We start from the raw sequence: 24,174 nt of genomic DNA on the forward strand, positions 1-24,174 counted from the left end.
CAAATGGGAACTTTGGCATCTACTAATGAACAACCATTTAAAAGTTTATAAGATGTGGTTGCTGAAGCAGACACTGCCCTTGAAAGAAAATCAGGAGGGCATATTCTGGAGTCTTTGTAAGGTTGTTGGTTAGTAACTTTATTTCTTTCAGAAAAGTCTACATCTCAGATGTCAGGTGTTTTGCTATATGATGCATATTGTGAGGTGTTGAAAACAGCCTTTAACTAAACAGCCTTATCAATGTAGAAGGTCAAACAATGGGGTACACATATCTATGATTTGATTTTTTGTTAAATACAGTAGAGTCTCACTTATCCAACACTCGCTTATCCAATGTTCTGGATTATCCAACACATTTTTGTAGTCAATGTTTTCAATATATCGTGATATTTTGGTGCTAAATTCGTAAATACGGTAATTACAACATAACATTACTGCGCATTGAACTACTTTTTCTGTCAAATTTGTTGTATAACATGCTGTTTTGGGGCTTGATTTGTAAAATCATAACCTAATTTGATGTTTAATAGGCCTTTCCTTAATCCCTCCTTATTATCCAACATATTTGCTTATCCAACGTTCTGCCGGCCCGTTTATGTTGGATAAGTGAGACTCTATTGTATAATGAGTGGCTATGGGAAGGCTGTAAAGTTAATGTATCCTTTAATGGTTGTTTCCTGTGTATACACTGATTTGATGGGTTTTGACATGGGCTCCTCAGATAGACTAAGAAAGATATGGGGAATTGATGGGGATATTTGCTTAGATGAGGAAAAATGGAAGGCAGTGTCATGAAGAGAGAATGTGTGTGGGGGGGAAATCTGTATCCTTGACTCTGGTGTATTTGTCATACATAGAAACTGTTCTTCTCCCTTCTCTGAAGGTAAGGTTGTGAAGTTTAGGGTCACTTATTTCAGATGAATTATGCACAGCTTGGAAAAGTTGCTTTTGAGTCAATTAATAGTTCTCCAAACAACACAACTGAGGATATTCCAGAAGCCTTCAAGGCTTTGAATCCATATGGTGCTAGATACATTTTTCAATTTTTAACAAGAAAAGACATGCACAAAATAAGGCGTTCTTCTGTTCTAGCTTTCCAATCATGCAGCTAATACAATACAGCCATGATAGTGAGCAGTGGGTGAATAACTCATGGCTCTTCTCAGTAACTAATTGGCGATGGAGGTAATAACAAGACTAAGTAAAAATTCATCTTCCTCAAAGTGGTTGGCTATGAAATCTATGGACTGCTTTGTGGTTTGGAATCTAAAATTCCCCAAACTCTCACATTTGATCATGTAATAAAGACAGAGAGAGGTTTGGCATGCCAGGCTACCTAGTAAACCTGTTTGTGACTAGTAGTGTGCCAGCTGGCTAGCAACACTGCATTTACAAATGGTCTGGATAATGTATTACAAAGTCATATTGTTGAAGTGGGTGGGGATCATCAAGGAAGCGATGCAGAAATGAAACTTGGCATCTAGGACCTTGGCTACTTCCCTGGCATCAAAGCCAGCAACTACGGGCTCTTCCAAAGCCATATCAAGCTGTCACGATGATTGGAGTTAGAAAAAAAAGGATGTTCAAAGAGCATCAGGTAGTCCTCACTTCCAAGCGAATAACAATGGCATCTGGTGGCTTCCATGACAGGGCTGGTGGTGGAACCATTCCAGAGTTTGGCCTAAAAATGATCCAAAAGACACACACAACCAAAACCAATTCAGGAAAAGGAGTTCCACACAGGATAATTCCTTTAAAGTTTGGTCTAAAATCCAGAGAAGATTCACCGCTCTCATAGCCAAGATATATTAGGTGGTATGAGAAGGAAAATATGAATCAGTGGAAAAAGAATTTTATACATATTTAGACAATCTAATCATGAGAGTAAAGATGCCCCAAAAGTAAGGAAGATCTGCCGACAAAATGTCTAATCGGATGATGTTTCAGACACTATTTTTTTAAAAAAAGATAGGCCAATGCGTGATTTTGGCACTTGTCTTCTCAAGTATTATTTATCTAATAATGCATTGGCCTAGTCTTACCTGTACTTAATAATCATTTTACAATTTCATTAGACATCTGGTTGTTGTATTTTGCACATAATTTCCAAGGTGTTTGGCTCTGATTTCTTGAATGCAATACCTGTGAGTCTCTTCTTGTTTACTAACTTGTCCCTCTCCACTTTGCTGCAGAATATTAGAAAGATATCTGAGAAAGCCACTGAATTATTTGCCCAGACTCAGTATGTAAAACTGTTTCCAGCATACACAAAAATTTGTTATACTGCCTGCTATATACATGTCATAGATGGGGAGCTTTTCATAAAAAAAGAAATGTTAACCCTGACATGGCATCATAAACATGATTGAATGTGAAAAGATTCAAAGCCAGGCTTTGGCAAGAGTTGAAGACACATGGCTATCCAGATATTGCTAAACTGCAACTTCCAGTGTTCCCCACCACTGGCTATGTTCAGACTGCTGGAACTTGTCTCAACAATATCTGGAGAATCTATTTATTCCCCCTCATGTTTTAAACATTAAAGGCACAAATGTCCCATGTTGGAGTGGTTAAATCTAACAGTTACATTTTTTCCATATTGTTTAAATTACCTTTAGCTGGGCTTCCATGTTGAAGTGGGAAATCAAAGTCTGATCCCCAACACTTAAACAACTATGCTACACTAGCTCTTTTGCTGTTGTTTTAATAGCTGATAAGATTTTTGAGAACACTGAAGTAATTGTAATATTCATCCATGATCTGTTTTGTTGCTTCCTCAATCTGTCTTGGTACTTATCAAAATTTCTTGAATACTGGTGTGGCTCAACACACATGGCCTTGTCCATGCATAATTGAAAGCACTTGAGTTTCTCTCTCCAAGGGACAAAACCTTTCGATAAATCATGGTTCTAAGAGAAATGTGATGTCCTATCTGTTGTACATTTCTTTATCTCCAAAGTTAACTATTATTTCTGTTCTTCCTGTGAATACTGAGCTGCCAGCTGTGTCAAGATATGACAAGAGCAGAAATTAGCTTCTAATTTGTTTTCATATTTTATTAATAGTATCTTACTTGTCTATTAACATAATTCTCAGAAAGAGCATTGCCCTTCATTCTGCAGTCCTGAGAAATAAAATAAACATCCATGTGTTACATCTAAGAATGAGAAAAGGGGGGGGGAGGGGGGGAAGAGAGCAATTGTATAATGAGGATCACATAAACAGCAAATATTTCCCAAGTCACAGTTCTGAATGAAAACAGATGGATTCTTAAGGTTGGTCAATTAGGTTGACTGGCTACAAATTTCTGATGCCTGGAGTTATGACTGGATTATCTCAGGTTTCGAGATTTTAGGACCAAGACCTAAAGCCTAGGAATGTTTCTTAATAATGTAACTGATGTCCTGATGAAGTTGTGAAGTATAATGCATTAGGCATCACTGCTGTGTCTCATACTATGTCATTCTACTAATTTATTTATTTACATTTACAGTATTTATATTCTGTCCTTCTCACCCCAAAGAGGACTCAGGGCGGATCACATTATGTACATATAGGGCAAACATTCAATGCCCATAAACACATCAAACCAAGACAGAGACAACAGACAGACAGACGCAGAGGCAATTTAACCTTCTCCTGAGGGGATGTTCGATTCTGGCCACAGGGGGGAGCAGCTGCTTCATCATCCACTCTGATGGCACTTCCTCACTTCCTCATTCCAGCGTTGTAAATTAGTTAAACTTGCCTCCCCCCTTTTATAAGTGGTACCTTATTTCCTACTTGATAGATGCAACTATCTTTCGGGTTGCTAGGTCAGCAACGAGCAGGGGCTATATTTTATTTTTAATTGACGGGTGCTCACCCCGCCACGGGCTGGCCTCGAACTCATGACCTCGTGGTCAGAGTGATTTATTGCAGCAGCTGTTTACCAGCCTGCGCCACAGTGCACACAGTCCTTCAAATGAGAAAATATTCATCATGGCAAGTTTTCCATGCTCTGAATAGAAAAAGTAATACTTTTCCCACCTCTGTACAGAAAGTCTATACTTTTCCCACCAATGTTTTTTACACATTTGCAAGTGTTGCTTTTAGGAACACATGTTGATGTAATTTTACTTGTATTTTATGTGTATTATGGCACTAATATGTGTTATTCTGGAAGTCGCCCCATCTTTTTAGGAGATGGTGAGGGAATACAAATAAAAGTTATTGAAGTTATTATGGAAGCTGTAGTGTAATCAAAGGAAATTTCCCAGTTATTTTTTGAACAGAAATACAGTTACTGCTCCAAAGCAGCTAGCACAACTGTAATGTTATGAATATATTTTAACTGCTATGGAAACATCCCATGGACTCCTGGAATTGTGAATTTAGGGAGGCCCATTTGGAAACCTCAGCCAAAGTAGCCCTCTAAACTATTTTTCCTGAATGTAAAAAGAGAACTTTCTTTACATTTTCCTGTTTATTGCACAGCACATGATAAAGCATGCAGTGATCTTCTTACTTCCCATTCCTTTTGTGTGGGGATAATCACATGTCCTACTTTACCCTAAGGGGCCCCGGTGGCAGGGTGTGTTAAAGCGCTGAGCTGCTAAACTTGCGGACCAAAAGGTACCAGGTTCAAATCCTGGGAGCGGAATGAGCGCCCGCTGTTAGCCCCAGCTCCTGCCAACCTAGCAGTTTGAAAACATGCAAATGTGAGTAGATCAATAGGCACTGCTCCAGTGGGAAGGTAACAGCGCTCCATGTAGTCATGCCGGCCACATGACCTTGGAGGTGTCTACGGACAATGCCGGCTCTTCAGCTTAGAAATAGAGATGAGCACCAACCCCCAGAGTCGGTCACAACTGGACTTAACGTCAGGGGAAAACCTTTACCTACTTTACAGAGGACATTTCTCTATTTGATGGCATTCCACCTAAGATTTGTTTATAGATGAAACAAATATTTAGACAGAGAAATCACAATTAAATTGTGTCTTAAATCACCTGGACTGAGCTGGGCCATGGATTATGTCACAAGGGTGAGGTTTGTTACCTAATACCTAGCAGTTTGGTCCAAATTAACAAAGCAATACAAGCAATGAGTTGTTGTTTTTTTTTTTGCAACAAGCTTTATTATCTTATTTCTCAGACAATTTTGGGGTTCATCTGTTTCTGTAAGAAGTGGCTGGCTAATGACTTGTTTTGCCTGACTATACTGAAGAGGCTTACATTAAGATAACTGCACATGAAACATACGTTATTGGAATTGTTGTTTCTATCCTGTCCTGTGTGGAGGTTTCTCAGTGTGGCATGCAGTAAAATACATTTGAACAGACTGAAATAATTTAAAACAGTAATAATAATTTCATAAAAAGACTAAAAAGCATACCAAACAACTTGAAAAGCTAAAACCACTTTAAAACCAATTGAAACTGTTTAAGAGAATTAAAAACCATGCATAGTTTAGTAGCATGGAAAATATGCATATAGAGCAAAATATGTCCCTTAAATGTGCCCACTAAATACATGTTTGAGGCAAAGCATATGCCAATGTTATTGTACATCAGATCCATATTTTTTCGCTAGGGATCTGTCAGGGATCTGTATTTAATACAATTTTTGCATAAGCTGGAAGCCAATTTTTCTTACCTTAAATTAATAAAGTTTTGAGAAAATGCCTAAAGAGGTGTCCCCTGTAGGCCTGCAGTGTTATTTTTATGGCCAGTTTTTGGTGATCCTTCAGAGGAAACTTCTGGCAGAAGTTGATCACAGAATCATTTCAGAGGCCCTCCAGAGGATATTGCTAGGTTCTCCTATGATATTCTAACTCTTCATGTATAAATGAAACCATGTTCAACAAGGTCATATAACAAGCAGAACCTACTGTCAGTCAATCAATATGTATATGCTTGATTGAGAAAATAGTTTAGGATATAATAGAAAAATGAGAGACACTGAAACGGGCAGATTCATCTATCCCTGAAAGGAGGATATAAATCTTCGACTTCATATGTGAAGACAAATAACTAAAGCTATTTTCTGTCTACTGCAGAGTAAAAATAAATATCCATCTGTAGTATTCTCCTCATGTTCAAATGTCCTGAAGTTTTGTTTGAGAATTCTTCTATGGATGAAAACATATGGTGTTGTTCTCATTCAAAAAAACAGATGCACACAACCAGGCTTTTTGTGGAATCCTCTATATTCTTCATAAAGGTCTTACAATCTGGAAAGCCATTTTGTTAAACCTGAGAATGAATAATGAATAATATTCTTTTCATCCCTATCTTGAATTGTATTCAGTTCATTTACCTTGTGGTATGAGATGATATAATGAATAATCCCAATGTGTAAAGAGCTTATTACCTTTCTTTGTATCATTCAAAAATTATTTTATGATATGCAACGTTCTATCACAATTTTCTACTTCGCAATAAAACCAAGACGGCACTTCTGTGATTAGTATCTCCATATTAAATAGACAGTCAACAAATTAATGAATACTCTCAGCTGGAACACTGAGGCTTCAATTCTGCTCACTGTCCAACTGAAATGCAACATCTGAAAGCATGAAGATCTTAGGGAAAATATTGAAACCCTCACTCCTAAGAGTAACAGCTTCATACATTTGGGGCTAGCTTATCCTTCTGAATTCAAATCCCTCGTTACATACTAAATCTGTGTCTCGGAAACTACCTACTTGGCCCTGCTAAAAGCCATTAGTTCCTCTGCTTTGCCCACCTTTGTCTCAAAAACGTGCATTGACAGCCATGGAGGGAATTCATTTTAATGAGTTAACAATTTTAATAGCTGCAACTGCCATGCCTCAGAAGCATAAAAGGTGGTGCAGGCAGGCGTGAAATCAAACCTTTAACACAATCTGCAAAGGTATTGCCAGTCTGTCTCTTTCAGCTCCATATGTCAACAAGATCATTACTCTCAGTATGTGCTCTCTCTGCTATCACTAAAGTATCAGCATCAAATACATTATGTGGTATGACTTTGAGTGCCTTTTGGAGCTTTGACATATCATCGACAGAAAAAATAGGTTTCAGTGTGAACAATGTTATATTTTACGATTCCAAAACGATGGGTCTGGTTTTGCAGTAGGGAGTAATGTTTGAACATACTGCTCAGCCCCATTGGAAATGTCAACTACTTTCTATTGGTGAGAGAAGAAGTCTGAATAGTTCATAGGATTACAAAGTCAGATTTATCCCCATCCCTGAAATTTCAGGGTCAAAATAGGAGAAGTAATAACTTTGGTTGTCACAGGGAGGATAACAATGGTTGTTATCATTGTTCTTACTTTTTTATTATTTTTTTCGTGTCAGGAGCAACCGGAGTTGCTTCTGGAGTGAGAGAATTGGCCATCTGCAAGGACGTTGCCCAGGGGATGCCCGGATGTTTTTAATGTTTTACCATCCTTGTGAGAGGGTTCTCTCATGTCCCCGCATGGAGCTGGAGCTGATAGAGGGAGCTCATCCACACTCTCCCCCTGTGGGATTCGAACCTGGCAGCTTTCAGGTCAGCAACCCAACCTTCAAGTCACTACGCTTTTATCCCCTAGGCCACTGGATGCTGCTGCTGTTATTATTTATATCCCGGCTTTCTCTCAGAATTGGGATTTCAAACAATTTACAATTTAAAACAAGTACAATATAGTTAAAACACACAAAAAGTGAACATTATAATATAATTAAACCATTCACAATATTCAATCAATTATAAACAAACACTTAAACCTAAATGAATTGTTTGATGTTACAAGGAACAGCCCTAGTGATATTATTAAGCATGCTAACATTAAGCACAATCCATTAAGCACACGATTCAAAGAAAAAATGAACAAACAAGTGAAGAAAAGACATGCACATATACAGTATCAAGGCAGTTGTCTCATACCAAGATTTCTTTTGCCTAAAGTTTGGAAGAGAGAGTACAGGTCCTGAGATTCAGGGCCCTTCTAACAGGCTTCAACCCTAGGAAGAACGGCGATATTTTACCCAGTTCTTCCTGGAATTGAGGCGTGGGGCCAATCCCACCCCAAACTCCAAGCTTTCCCCAGAACACTGGTTACATGCCCTACAGATACAACCAGAAATTGACCTGGAAGAGCACCACCACCCCAGCTCCTCATTTACCCCAAAAACTTATGTGAAAGACCTGGCTGCAAGATCCAGCAAACATTCCTCCGCCCCCCCCCACCTCCCGATTTTCACACTCCAGAAACTTTTGTGGAAGGGCCTGAGCATGCAGCTAGGACTCTCATGTATATTTTGGGGATAAATGGGGGGCTGGGAGGGGAGGGTGGGGATGCCATCCGGGATTGACTCAAGATTGTGGAAGTAGTCCCGGTAGTCAATCTCTACAGGACCCACACCTGGAAAGATCTGAACCTTACATTAAGGTCCGGATCTTTCCAGGAGTCAAATTAATCTGGAGCAAACTGTGAAATTCTAGTTTACTTCTAATTAATTCGGGTTTACCTGAGGCATCATTTGGATGCCTCAGGTAAACCCGTGACAGGTCCTGTGTTTTAGGTTTATTTATTTATTTACAGTATTTATATTCTGCCCTTCTCACCCCGAAGGGGACTCTGGGCGGATCACATTATATACATATAGGGCAAACATTCAATGCCCATAAACACATCGAACTGAGACAGAGACAAACAGACAGACAGACGCAGAGGCAATTTAACCTTCTCCTGAGGGGATGTTCGATTCTGGCCACAGGGGGGAGCAGCTGCTTCATAATCTACTCTGACGGCACTTCCTCACTTCCTCATTCCAACATTGTAAATTAGTTAAACTTGCCTCCCCACTTTTATAAGTGGTACCTTATTTCCTACTTGATAGATACAACTATCTTTCGGGTTGCTAGGTCAGCAACGAGCAGGGGCTATTATTTATTTTTAATTGACGGGTGCTGACCCCGCCACGGACTGGCCTTGAACTCATGACCTCATGGTCAGAGTGATTTATTGCAGCAGCTGCTCAGCAGCCTGCGCCACAGCCCAGCCTCCGGTTTGTCTGGAAGGGCCCTCAGACAGGATCTACACTGCCATATAAACTTCAGATCATCTGCTTTGAACTAGATTATATAAGTCTGCACTGCCATATAATCTGGATTTTATATGGCAGTGTAGCTGGGACTTCAGAGTTAGGATCTGAGATCTACAAATCCTAGCAGCTTCTCTTATTATCTTTCTAGATAACTCCAAGTGAGCAGACATGTCTATGTCTCATAGGAAGATCACATTCTCACATTGTGAAAATGCAAACTATCTCCCCAAACTAAGAGAGTGCACATCTCCTTCTGGTCATTCATATGCACTTGCAATTTCTGGGGAAACATCTACAGAAGCTTCCTCAATAACATGGAAAGGGCATGTCCCCCTCCTAGAGACCAAATTGATACTATACATTGATCTAATTTTGGTGCCAGGTTAAAACTTGGCTGTTCACTTAAGGACTTGGGCCCTAGTAAGATCATGAGTTGTTTTTTGGCCTTTTGATGTCTGGATTTAATCTGATTGTTGAATTGATTTTAAATTGTTGTAAACTGTTCAGCTTGTTTTAGGTTGCTTTACAATTGTTTCATTGATTGAAACCTTTCCTGACATCTGGGTTCAGAAATATTTATTAAAAAATACATACATACATAAAAATAAGCAAAATAGTCAATGCTATCCTTGTTGTAATCTGCAAGGTTACGCAAAGCCCTTGAAATATTGATCAGTATTATAAATAAAGCAGCGGATTCTGGAAAATTTCTTGTGGTACTGAGAACTGCCTCTAAGCCAATGCAGGAAATAGAATCATGAATACCTGTTTCATTCCATGGTCTTTAAGGGATCATGTGTCAAAACAAATAGCAGAGAATTAAAATTATAGATAGTTACAGTACAAGGCTTCAAATGGATTCCTTCCTGCAACAAGCAATTCCATTTTTTTTACCAATTCCTGGATCAGAACCTGACAGGACAGAATCAATTTTAAGATTACAGTGTAGCATTTTTTAAAAGAATTTTTCTTTGAAAATGTTTTTCTATTTCCTCAGTGGTGATAATAGTTGTTGATGATAACATTTCAAATGACACCCCTGCAAAATGATGCTATAGTGAAATGTATGAAATCCAGTAAGGAGGTTCAAAAAAAAAAACAAACACTACAGATCTAAAACAGTGGGTTATAACCCCCTTCCAAACCTCCTTCCAACTCTTTTGACATCAAGGATTCATTTTTTCAAGGAAGAGCAAACCTTTTCCAATGGCTGTCTGTTTCAGTCCTCTACTGAATCCCAAAGTTAGGCTTGCCTTGCCATTGTATTTACGGTTTCTATGTACAGTTCAGAAAGTTGGTCAGAGAAGAATGTTGATAGGAAGTAATCAACTCATTTGAAATGTCGTGCTGGAGAAGAATTCTATGGATATCAGTGACTGCAAAGAAAATCAAATCAATGAGTCGTAGCACACATCAAACCTTAAATGACATGGCTTAAATGAGATGGCTGTACTTTGAAATGTCATAAGAAAATGTGACTCTACAAAAAAGATAATAAGGAACAAGTAAGGAACAAGGCAGTAGGAAAAGGGAAAAACTGGATTCCAGGTATATAGACTCAATCAAGCAAATTATGGCTCTGAGGCTGGATCTGTCCTATATCCCAGGTACTGATGCCAGAGTATGTGTTTATCCCAGATTATATGGCAGTGTAGACTCTATATAGTCCAGTTCAAAGCAGTTAATCTGGAATCAGATCCTGGGATATATAGATTCAGTCTGAGGCCCCAGCTACACTGCCATGCAAAATCCAGATTATCTGCTTTGAACTGAATTATATGGCAGTGTGACTCATATGATCCAGTTCATAGAATCATAGAATAGTAGAGTTGGAAGAGACATCAAGGACCATCCAGTCCAACCCCCTGCCAAGAAGCAGGAAATCGCATTCAAAGCACCCCCGACAGATGGCCATCCAACCTCTGTTTAAAAGCCTCCAAAGAAGGAGCCTCCACCACACTTCGGGGCAGAGAGTTCCACTGCCGAACAGCCCTCACAGTGAGGAAGTTCTTCCTGATTTTCAGGTGGAATCTCCTTTCCTGTAGTTTGAAGCCATTGTTCCGTGTCCTAGTCTGCAGGGCAGCAGAAAACAAGCTTGCTTCCTCCTCCCTATGACTTCCCCTCACATATTTGTACATGGCTATCATGTCTCCTCTTAGCCTTCTCTTCTGCAGGCTAAACATGCCCAGTCCTTTAAGCCACTCCTCATAGGGCTTGTTCTCTAGACCTTTGATCATTTTAGTTGCCCTCCTCTGGACACATTCTAGCTTGTCAACTGTGGTGCCCAGAATTGGACACAGTATTCCAGGTGTGGTCTGACCAAGGCAGAATAGAGAGGGAGCATGACTTCCCTGGATCTAGACGCTATTCCCCTATTGATGCAGGCCAGAATCCCATTGGCTTTTTTAGCAGCCACATCACATTGCTGGCTCATGTTTAACTTGTTGTCCACGAGGACTCCAAGATCTTTTTCACACTTACTGCTGTCGAGCCAGGTGTCCCCCATTCTGTATCTTTGCATTCCATTTTTTCTGCCGAAATGAAGTATCTTGCATTTGTCCCTGTTGAACTTCATTTTGTTAGTTTAGGCCCATCTCTCTAGTCTGTTAAGATCGTTTTGAATTCTGCTCCTGTCTTCTAGAGTGTTAGCTATCCCTCCCAGTTTGGTGTCATCTGCAAACTTGATGATCGTGCCTTCTAACCCTTCATCTAAGTCATTAATAAAGATATTGAACAGAACCGGGCCCAGGATGGAGCCCTGCGGCACTCCACTCGTGACTTCTTTCAAAGGTGAAGACGACGCACCCTTTGGGTTCGTTTGCTTAGCCAATTACAATAATGTGGATTATCTGCTTTTATAATATGGATTATATGGCAGTATAGAAGGGGCCTCATTCTACACTGCCAAATAATCTGAGATAAGAAGATAATCTGGGATCAGATCCTAGGATATAGGGCAGGCATGGGCAAACTAAGGCCTCGGGGCTGGATGCGGCCCCCAGAATGCTTACCTCAGGCCCTCCTCATTTACCCTGTTCTTTTGGCATAAGGACACAGCAGTCGTGTCTCGCCCTCCTTGCAGCATTATGATTGTGCAAGCGGCCCCATCCTTATGCTGGAAGGACTGCTCAAGGAAGGCTGTGGTGGGTGAGAGCCCTCCGGAGCACTCTCTGATGCCACCTGTCTCACCTTTCTCCTGGCATAATGCCAAGAGGACAGCCCGAGGATTGGGTAGGGAGGATTGGGGCAGTCATCAAGTGTCCCACCTTCCTCCTGGTACAAAGATGGGGCAAGTAGCCCTGTCCTTATGCTGTGAGGACAACCTGAGGATGATCCAGTCCCTGCCCTGCCTCCTCTTGGCCCCACCCTCTCCCGGGCCCTACTCATCACGGGGCCATGCCCACCCAGCATACAAAGAATCCCACTCCCTCCCGGACAGGCCCGCAATGTGGCCCCAAGGCAATTTTTTTTGCCCATGCCTGATATAGGGTTATGTAAATCCAGCCTGAGTCTGCAATAGCTGAGTAGAGCTGTTGATGAAAGGGGGAATTGGAAGTCTCTTGTTCATAGGGGCTGCTATAGGTCAAAGTCAACTTGATGACTTGTGGTTAAACACAACAATCAATATCAGTTAATGTTGCCAGATCTGAGAGCCTGCTTCTGCATTTTCAGTCTTAGATTATTTCCAGATCAGAGACAAAGGTACACATTATCCAGTTTTGGTGGGCTCAGCTCCAGGAAAGAACTGCAGCTCAACTAGTAGAGCAGAACTTGCTGCAATTTGCAAGACTTAATAGATTTATGGTGTTATCACACACACCATGATAAACACATTTTAAGTACGCCAACCATGGCTTTTGAAGGCTCAATGAGGATTGAATACATACTCATCCAATCACACCCAGATCTCTCTTTCCCATATCGAATAAAATAATGCATCTTTGACTTATCACATGGCAGAAAGATGACTCCTCCAATCTGTCCAATGCTCCCCTACATTACAGCTTTTAAATTGGGGCTCCAAATGGGATAGTGTCTTCCTGACTTTTATGTTGTTCCCTGCACATGTTGTTGCTGTTGTTGTTGTTGTTGTTGTTGTTGTTGTTATATTTATTTATGCCCTGCTTTATGTCTCCAACAGGAGACTCAAAGTGGCTTAACACAAAAGCATCAGCATACAATTTAAAATATACAAATATGTAAACAGTAAAACAGGATTAAAGGGAGACACACATGTGTCTTCCCTACCTTCCCTAACATATCTCATGGATGAAAAAGGGGTTGCAAGTTGAAATAACTTAAGAAGCCCTGTCCTACATCAGTTATGACACAGCAAACAAGATAGATATGCTGGATTTCATATCACAAAATCACAAGTCGAACACTTCCCAAGTGTCTAGGACTGTGTGATGTATTTTCGGATGATGCGTGCAGATCCCAGTAGGGTGGCCTTTTGCAGCTGGCAGATCGTAATTTTGTTAATGTCTATTGTTTCCAAATGCCGGCTGAGATCTTTGGGCACGGCATCCAGTGTACCCATCACCATCGGGACCAACTGCACTGGTTTCTGCCAGAGTCTTTGAAGTTCAATCTTGAGGTCCTGATAGTAGCTGAGTTTTTCCTGTTGTTTTTCATCAATGCAACTGTCACCTGGGATGGCAACATCAATGATCCAAACCTTTTTCCTTTCCACAATTGTGATGTCTGGTGTGTTGTGTTCCAGAACTTTGTCAGTCTGGATTCGGAAGCCCCACAGTATCTTTGCGTGCTCATTTTCTCCTTATCAGCTTTCCCTTCAATTTTGTCGAGGAACTTTCCATGCAGTGTTTTGTTGTGCCAGCTGTCAGCTCTAGTTTATAGTGCGGTTTTCTTGTACTGATTCTTTGTCTGCTGTGCTTTGAGGAGTTTCTGATGATGATGATGATGATGGTGATGATGATGATGATGATGATGATGATGATTATTATTATTATTATTATTATTATTATTATTATTATTATTATTGATGGGGGGACCTTGCACAGCTATATGTTAAACAGAAAATATAAAAACAGCTTTTTGTTCCCATGGAGCTGCACAGAGCTAAACTTTAAAGTAATAATAAAAAGGAAACCAAAATGAGATAGTGGGAAAATGTATGGCTTTACTCAGAGTCTTTCTCTGACTAGCACTGTAAGTGTACGTCAGCTGATTAGAAAAAGGAGATTCGAACAGCATGAGAAGACAGCACTCAAAAGACACATCATTGACAGAGCTGACAAGCTGCAGATGACTTGCAGACGGGTGTACTATCACACAACAAAAACTGTGTCTGATGCGCATAGAGAAATTAGAGATAAGGTACTGTCTGCAGATCCTTTGCCTATTGATTCCTACAGGTTACCTATGAAACAGACCGAGTGTTATGTTATGTGACCCACTGGAACCAGCATGCGAAAGGTATCAGAGATGGGATATTTTACTTTGCAATGAGGTCTAAAATTGCAAAGAATGGAGAGGTGTGTCTATGTATGAATTTATAGTTATCCTTCTTTTTCATTCAGTGTGGCTCTCAGGTTGACCCACTTTGTTCTGCATCCACCATCTCACTAGAAGTAGGTAGGCTAAGCAAGGGAAAATGAATAATCCACTCACTTCACCTTGATCTAGCAACAACTCATTTAGCTTTCTTTCTTAATTTCCAAATAGGATAATACTGTGTGTGTGTGTGTGTGTGTGTGCATTTGAATGAAAAACTGTGAATAGCAGTAGTGGGCACTGAATAAAAAGGTAAAGGTTTCCTCTGACGTTAAGTCCAGTCATGTCTGACTCTGGGGGTTGGTGCTCATCTCCATTTCTAAGCCAAAGAGCCGGCGTTGTCCTCCAAGGTCATGTGGCCGGCATGACTGCATGGAGCACCATTACCTTCCTGCCAAAGCTGTACCTATTGATCTACTCACATTTGCATGTTTTCGAACTGCAAAGGTTGGCAGGAGCTGGAGCTAACAGTGGGCGCTCAAGTCGCTCCCGGGATTTGAACCTGGGACCTTTCGGTCTGCAAGTTCAGCAGCTCAGCGCTTTAACGCACTTCGCCACCGGGGCTCCTAGGGCGCGGAATACATAATGCTTAATAACAACTACAGCAATATCTGTCAACCCATACAATGGCAATAATATACCAGATGTTGCCGGACCTAAGACACACTCCCCCCACACACATTTTAGGGCCCCCCAAAATGGGCTTCATCTTAGAATTGATTGAGGATTTTGGGGACCCCTAAAATAGCGGGGTGTACTTACTTCAGAGGAAGAACAAGGAAGAGGAAATTCTAAAAAAATATATATAAGAAAATTCTTTTTTAAAAATAATTTTAAAAAATCTTGGTCTGGATCTACACTGCCCTATATACCAGGGTCTGACCATAGATTATCTTCTTTCCCAGATTATTGGGCAGTGTAGACTCAGGTCCCTTCGACACAGCATATTATCTGTTATATGGCAATGTAGACTAAAATAATCGAGTTCAAATCAGATAACATGAATTTTCTGTTTTGATAACCTGGATTAACTAGCACTCATATAATCCAGTTCAAAACAGATAATCTGGGATCAGATCCTGTGGTATAGGGCAATGTCAATCCAGTTTTTGATTCGATGGCATACTTTTTTGGTGAAATACAGTAAGATGAATAATGGGAAAGCTGAAAAACTTTTTTTTCCAAATCGTAATATAGTTCTGACATCTTGATACAATATTTTGAGGAAGCTGGGAAAATATTATCATGAGGAAGAAATGAGATTTATTGCCAAATGTCCTATCAAATGACATTTTTACCCAAAGGGCACTCTTATTTTATAAACTCAGACTGTCTACTGCATTGTTGTTTAGAAAGATTCATAATAAGATATAGATGTCTGTGAACTCTGGAAAAAAATAATACTGCAATCAATGAATTTATAAGTATATGATACTTTTTTACAAAAATCCATTTTAGGAAAATGGATTTGGAAAAATAAAAATATTATCCATAATAAATGTCCGTCTCTCCATCTCTCACTTATGCTTACAGTGCTCTGGAAATCGAAGAAAAACTTCATTGCATCTCTTCCTTTATTGGACTGGCAACATTCAGGTACACAGTATTGGTTACAACATTGGCCTTAGGTAGCAATATACTCTTCCTGTTAAGTTCTAATTTCTGGACTCTCCCAGGAGAGTTCACCCAGGAGACATCAAGTTTCTTCACAGCTGCAATATTCATTCTTGCTGTAAGTCCCTGTTAAAGAAGGAGAATGAAAGTGTTCCTTAAAAGAACAAAGGTCTCTAAAATAATGGGAAGGTGGGCCTTTGAAGCCATCAATGGCTGACAGGAGCAGATGATAAATGGTTCAACTGGTGCAATTGCTTCAGTCCCCTCACTGGCTGAAAACACAAGGGAAATGGAAGGATTTGCTTCTCCTCCTCCCCAAGTCGTGTCTTGCTCCAAAGGTTTATGTCATCACTCACTTTTTGCGTGTTACTTGAAGAGGTGAGTAGAAATGTATATGATCCGTTTGTTCATTTCTCCAAAGTTCCAGGTTTGAAAATGTGTTCAGTTGTGAAGAATTATGGGAATTGCAGGCAGGGCTGACCCTAGGTGATTTTCAAGTGTAAGAAAACAGTATTTTGCCCCCCCCCCCAAACCAATTACAGAAAAATAAAAGAGTAAATACAAAGAAACACTAATGGGGGGGGGGGGACAACTAACATTTTGAGAAAGCAGTATATTTTTTGGATTGCTGTAGGTTTTAGGGCTGCTCCAACAGCCTCCAACAGACCTCAACCTATGAGGATGCCTACCATAGATGTGGGCAAAATGTCAGGAGAGAATGCCTCTGGAACATGGCCATACAGCCCGAAAAACCTACAGCAATCCAGTGACTCCAGCCATGAAAGCCTTCGACAATACAGTGTATTTTTTCCAGACTCCAAAATAGTGTTGTCAAAGGCTTTCATGTCCAGAATCACTGGGCTGCTGTGAGTTTTCTGGGCTGTATGTCCATGTTTCAGAAACATTTTCTCCTGACATTTTGCCTGCATGTATGGCAGGCTTCTTCAGAGGTTGTGAGATCTGTTGGAAACTAGGGAATTGGGGTTTATATATCTGTGGAAAGTCCAAGGTGGGAGAAAGAATGCTTGTCTCCTTGAGGCAGGTGTGAATGTTGCAATTGGCCACCTTGATTAGCATTTTATTTATTTATTTATTTATTTATTTATTTATTTATTACAATATTTATATCCCGCCCTTCTCACCCAACAGGGGACTCAGGGCAGCTTACAATAAAACACATATATAAAAATTGTACAATACACTATAAATCAGTTAAAAAAATTAACTTACATCAGACATTCATAAATGCATTATAAAAATTTAATAGCCTTGCAGCTTCAAGGTCTGGCTGCTTTTTGCCTGGGGGAATCCTGTGTTAGGAGGTGATTAGCTGACCCTGATTGTTTCATGTCTGGAATTCCTGTGTTTTTGAGTGTTGTTCTTTATCTACTGATTTTAGAATTTTTAATACTTGTAGTTTTTAAATACGGGTAGCCTGATTTCTGACAACTACCATGTCAGACTACACAGAGAAGCTATTGACATCCACAAGCATATGGACAATTTCAACAAAAAGTAAGAAACATGAAAATGAACAAAATCTGGCTACCAGTATTTTAAAAACAGGACAGTAAATAAAGAACACTCAGAAAACAGAGGAATTCCAAACAGATAACACATCCCAACAAATGATTTCCCGAGGCAGGAAGCAGCCAGACCCTTGAAGCTGAAAAACTATTCAATGCTAATCAAGGTGGCCAATTGAAACATTCATGCCTGTCTCAAACAGACAAGTGTTCTGTCTCCCACTTTGGACTTTCCACAGATATATAAATCCCAATTGCCTAGTTTCCAACAGACCTCACAACCTCTGAGGATGCCTGCCATAGATGTGGGTGAAATGTCAGGAGAAAATGTTCTGGAACATGGCCGTACAGTCCAGAAAACTCACAGCAACCAGTGATACAGCTGTTGCTGCAAGCCTAGCTCAGAGGAGGGCTTCTTACAAGGCACTTTGAAAGCAGGAAATAAGACACATGTTAGATCTGGGAAGATGGAGCACTCCGAATCCAAGGAATAGATGCAGGGAAAGTTGTCAGATGTAGGCTGTCCGGAACTGAAAGGTCTTTCTGTCTCTTCCTGGGAAGCCCGCTTTGGCCAAGGGCTCCCTTCGGCATGGCTGGGTGCTTACTGGGACTTATTTTGCGTTGTTGATAGCAAGAACGTTAGGTAGTCCATATTCATTATATCCCATATTCTTTTTATCCATTCTTCCACTTTTGGTATTAATTTCTGTTTCCATAATCTTGCAAGAACTAATCTGGCAGCTGTTGTTAAGTGTGTAAAGATTTTGTCTTCATTCTTTCCCCATTGGTTATTTGTCATGCCCAATAGAAAGAATTCTGGGAGTAGTGGTATTTTTATCTTTAAGATTTTTTTAGACATTTATCATGGATTTCCCTCCAGTACGGTTTTACCTACTCACAAGACCACCACATGTGTAGGTATGATCCTTCACCTCTTCCACATTTCCAGCATTTAATTTTCTTGCCTTTGGTAAATTTTGATATCCTTTTTGGGGTCAGATGCCACCGATATAACATTTTCCACCAATTTTCTTTCAATTCATAGGCATATGTGTAATTTAATTTTACCCCTATAAAAGTTCCCATTCTTCTAATAATATAGTTCTTCCTAGATCTCTTGCCCAATTTGTCATGCACTCCTTTATTTGTTCCTTCTCAGTGCTCCATTCCAATAGAAATTTATATATTCTTGCAATTTTCCTCTTTCCCTTGTCTAATATTACATCCCAAGGCGTTACCTTATCCTCAAATCCCTGAATCTTATCTTTATTGAAACTTTATTTTAATTGATAATACTGGAGCCAGGTTAGATTACCATATTTTAATTTTAATTCTTCCTGTGATTTTAATTTTATTTCCCTTCCTTCTTTTTCTAGTATATCTCTATACGTAGGCCACGTGTTCCAACCCAGTTCTTTTCTCTGGCGCGCCTCCATAGAGGAGACCCAGAGGGGGTTTTTTATTATAGATTCTCTGTTTATATTTATTCCAGATCTTGAGTAAGGCCGAACGGATAAAATGGTTGTCGATTTTTTTTCGATTGGTGCTTTGTTGTACCACAGGTACGCATGCCAACTGACTCGCAAATCATGTCCTTCCAGGGTCAACATTTTCTTATTGCTTAAATTAATCCAATCTCTTACCCAATCTAATCTGTAGGCTTCCGAGTAAAGGGCAAAGTGATCTGCTTTGAACTGGATTATATAAATTCCTACTGGCAAATAATCTGGGACAAGCAGATAATCTGGATCAGATCCGGGGATATAGAGCAGTGTAGATTCAGCTTTAGATCTATCCCAGCCTATACCAGGGTTATAGTACACCACTTCATCACTTCTCCGATTTGTGGACCCAAGAGCTATGGTTCACATTTGCAAACTATAATGAACAACTGGAATACCTCTTATGGAGACATTGTACCTTGTTGGTTTCTATACAGGTTATTTCAAAGCACTTTGGAGAAAACCATATTTATGAGAAAAGCACGTTTTTAATACTTAAAAGGCACTCTGTAAAACATTGTAAAATACTAAGGTAACACAATAGTTTCATTTTCTTAATTTTTTGCTGGAAGGTGATAGTAGTGAGAGAAGAATTTCTCCATGCTACCCTTAGAATCATAGAATCATAGAATAGTAGAGTTGGAAGAGATCTCATGGGCCATCCAGTCCAACCCCCTGCCAAGAAGCAGGAAATCGCATTCAAAGCACCCCCGACAGATGGCCATCCAGCCTCTGTTTAAAAGCCTCCAAAGAAGGAGCCTCCACCACAGTCCGGGAGAGGGAGTTCCACTGCCAAACAGCTCTCACAGTGAGGGAATTCTTCCTGATGTTCAGGTGGAATCTCCTTTCCTGTAGTTTGAAGCCGTTGTTCCGTGTCCTAGTCTGCAGGGCAGCAGAAAACAAGCTTGCTCCCTCCTCCCTATGACTTCCCCTCACATATTTGTACATGGCTATCATGTCTCCTCTTAGCCTTCTCTTCTGCAGGCTAAACATGCCCAGTTCTTTAAACCGCTCCTCATAGGGCTTGTTCTCCAGACCTTTGATCATTTTAGTTGCCCTCCTCTGGACGCATTCCAGCTTGTCAATATCTCCCTTCTCTTAGGACACTCCTACACTGCCACATAAAATCCAGAATCTCTGCTTTGAACTGGATTATATGGCAGTTAAAATTCATATAATCCAGTTCAAAGCTGATAATGTGGATTATCTGATTTGATAATCTGGATAATATGATCGTGTAGAAGGGGCATCAGAATCTTCATTTCTTGGTATCTATGGAACCAAAGCCCCTTCCACATAGCTGAATAAAATTCCACACTATCTGCTTTGAACTGAGATATAAGGCAGTGTGGACTCAGATAACCCAGTTCAAAACAGATATTGTGGGTTATTTTGCCTTGATATTCTGGGTTATATGGCTATGTGGAAGGACCTCAAGATAGTTTAGGAAAGACGATTTGAAAAATTACTTGTCCTTGAAATGGGTGATTAGTCAAATTAGCTTCCCCATAAAGCTTTGGCTTTTTGAATCCCACAAGCGAAAAAGCTTTCTTCTCCCAGCACTGTCCTTCTTGCCTTTTTTCTTCTTTCCGTGCTGCTTTCACATTTACATTGGTAGTATATTTATACCACTTGTAAAGCTGGTGGATCTTTGATGTTGTTCTGTGCTTTCAAGTTATTTCTGACCTTTGCAACCATTAGGGAACCCTATCACAGGGTTTCCTTGACAATACTTGTTCAGAGGAGGGTTGCCTTGCCTTCCTCTGAGGCAGAAAAAGTGTGACTTGCTCAAGGTCACCAAGTGGATTTCAGTGCCTGAGCAGGGAATGAAACCCTAGACTACATCATGCTGTGAGAACATTATATATTTTTTGCTTCTTCCTGCACTAATTTCCAAAGGTGTCAGGGACTTCAAGTTTGGCCCCATTTTGGCAACTGGTAAATTCCCATCTAATTCCATTGTTCACTGTTTCCTTTTGCCTCTGCTTATGTGCACTCTCATTGTTGTGGTTGGAAAGCTATAATAAGTTAGAAATTGTGTTTCACAATCTATCTGTAGTCTTCCCAGCACAGTAATAGTGCCTGCTGTAATTTGTCCCATTTATAATAGGCCAAAACTTGGTATTTCTACTTCACCCACTTTGCTGGCAGTGTATTTCACAGTGAAATTTTTATAAGTCTGTCATGTGCTGGATAATCTCCCTATAAAATATCCTTACTATAGAATTGTACAAACGACTGGATCAGAAATAGCATATTGATCACACTAGACTGTAAATATAGTACGACATGAGGATCAATAGTCTACTATGTGCAAGGCTGGTATAGTGGGTACAATTGAATCATTTTAGCTCTTAACTCCAGGAGTTTTGATTTCATTGTTTAAAGCTGGGGAGAAACATTTGGTGGTTGGGAGTAGGGGAATATCACTTCTACACATCACTGCTATATTTTTTCACCAGGATAAATGAGCAAATGATAGACACCATTTCTATTTGGGTGTCTGAAGCAGAGCCATCTTATCTAATCATCATAGCAGCTCGTAATCTGCCATAAAGCTTGAATCTCGACTGGAGTCAGGAATAGATGCTGTTATACTTATTTTTGGCTGCTGTGAATGCATGTGTGTGTGAAGAGAACTTTGTGAGCTTAGCTCCATTTTTCTCTTTACATATCTAGAATTGTAGCCATTTTCCTCATAAAATCAAGGCCTGGGGTTGTACTGAATTGAAAACTATATAGCTTAGAATCATAGAATCATAGAATCATAGAATAGTAGAGTTGGAAGAGACCACATGGGCCATCTAGTCCAACCCCCTGCTAAGAAGCAGGAAATCGCATTCAAAGCACCCCCGACAGATGGCCATCCAGCCTCTGCTTAAAAGCCTCCAAAGAAGGAGCCTCCACCACAGCCCCGGGGAGAGAGTTCCACTGTCGAACAGCTCTCACAGTGAGGAAGTTCTTCCTGATGTTCAGGTGGAATCTCCTTTCCTGTAGTTTGAAGCCATTGTTCCGTGTCCTAGTCTGCAGGGCAGCAGAAAACAATCTTGCTCCCTCCTCCCTATGACTTCCCTTCACGTATTTGTACATGGCTATCATGTCTCCTCTCAGCCTTCTCTTCTGCAAGCTAAACATGCCAAGCTCTTTAAGCCGCTCCTCATAGGGCTTGTTCTCCAGACCCTTAATCATTTTAGTCGCCCTCCTCTGGACGCTTTCCAGCTTGTCAACATCTCCCTTCAACTGTGGTGCCCAAAATTGGACACAGTATTCCAGGTGTGGTCTGACCAAGGCAGAATAGAGGGGGAGCATAACTTCCCTGGATCTAGACTCTATTCCCCTATTGATGCAGGCCAGAATCCCATTGGCTTTTTTAGCAGCCGCATCACATTGTTGGCTCATGTTTAACTTGTTGTCCACGAGGACTCCAAGGTCTTTTTCGCACACACTGCTGTCAAGCCAGGCGTCCCCCATTCTGTATCTTTGATTTCCATTTTTTCTGCCGAAGTGAAGTATCTTGCATTTGTCCCTGTTGAACTTCATTTTGTTAGTTTTGGCCCATCTCTCTAGTCTGTCAAGATCGTTTTGAATTCTGCTCCTGTCTTCTGGAGTGTTAGCTATCCCTCCCAGTTTTGTGTCGTCTGCAAACTTGATGATCGTGCCTTCTAACCCTTCGTCTAAGTCGTTAATAAAGATGTTGAACAGAACCGGGCCCAGGACGGAGCCCTGCGGCACTCCACTTGTCACTTCTTTCCATGATGAAGACGACGCATTGGTGAGCACCCTTTGGGTTCGTTCGCTTAGCCAATTACAGATCCACCTAACCGTAGTTTTGTCTAGCCCACATTTTACTAGTTTGTTTGCCAGAAGGTCGTGGGGGACTTAGCCCCTAAATGTCATATTCATTCATCTGTAGTGCCACTTTCCAGTTGCTTTTCAAATGTCCAGTTTCTCTGTCCTTCCATTTTTCTCCTTTGTCCTTAGCCTACTTCCATTGTTGGTAACATTGTTGAAAAGGCAAATAGAGTTTGAAATGAATTAAATCAGTGTGTAGAGAAGAGAGAAATTGATGAAATTCTGCTCTTCCCAGTAGACTCAGACAAAAGCAAACTAGCTTGTGTGTACTTCATTAATGCTTTTTGCCATCTTGACAAGTTTTCATCTATGAAATGTTGCAGGGTATGCTACAAAGGTAGCTCCGGACACTTTGGTGCCTGGCAATCTTTCTGTCTTCAAGAACAAAATGAAATGCTGATGACTGAAATCAGTCTTCAGTCATCTGATGGCACTCATACTTTGCTTCCACCATGAGGCAGTGGGATTGGCCTGTCTCATGGCTGGAGTGGTAACTGCCCAGAATTAATTCTAGTTCATTTGTTTGTTTACAGCATGCATAAGCTATCATTGGTGATAAACAGTAGAAGGAAACAAAGAAATGCAAGACTGAGCTCTTCTCCACTTTTGATCCACCACTGCAGATTTGAGACTGAATCTAAGTGTTACAGCCAATTGCAGAGTTATCCATAGTTTCCTGAGAATTGAGAAGTTGCTGGGGATAAGGATGATCTAGAACAGTGGTTCTCAACCTGTGGGTCCCCAGATGTTTTTGGCCTTCAACTCCCAGAAATCCTAACAGCTGGTAAACTGGCTGGGATATCTGGGAGTTGTAGACCAAAACACCTGGGTTGAGAATCACTGATCTAGAATGAAGATAAGTAGGTGAAGGGTTAAGCAGCTTTCCTATGGAAATTTTAGCTGAAACTCAGCTGCTAAGTTTAAGTACACAAGGCCAATGGTTCTCAACCTGTGGGTCCCCAGATGTTTTGGATTTCAATTACCAGAAGACCCAGCTTCCACGGCCAAAACTCAGGAATTCTGGAAACTGTTGTCTCAAAAATCTGGAAGAGCAGAGTTTGAGAACTACTACAGTAGACCTATTGCATCTATAAGAAGATGCATTTCC

At 40.5% G+C, this 24,174-nt stretch overlaps 1 protein-coding gene across 1 annotated transcript in view; it reads left to right on the forward strand.

The window, feature by feature from the left end:
* LOC134294081 (uncharacterized) overlaps positions 1–24,174 on the forward strand; it is a 183,698-nt gene that overhangs the window by 147,754 nt on the left and 11,770 nt on the right. The window contains exon 3 of the mRNA XM_062963951.1: positions 16,106–16,168. The gene's annotated coding sequence lies outside the window, so the exon portion shown is untranslated. The remainder of the gene's footprint in view (positions 1–16,105; positions 16,169–24,174) is intronic.

The sequence above is a fragment of the Anolis carolinensis genome, chromosome 1, assembly GCF_035594765.1.
Source record: "Anolis carolinensis isolate JA03-04 chromosome 1, rAnoCar3.1.pri, whole genome shotgun sequence".
NCBI classification, from domain to species: domain Eukaryota; kingdom Metazoa; phylum Chordata; class Lepidosauria; order Squamata; family Dactyloidae; genus Anolis; species Anolis carolinensis.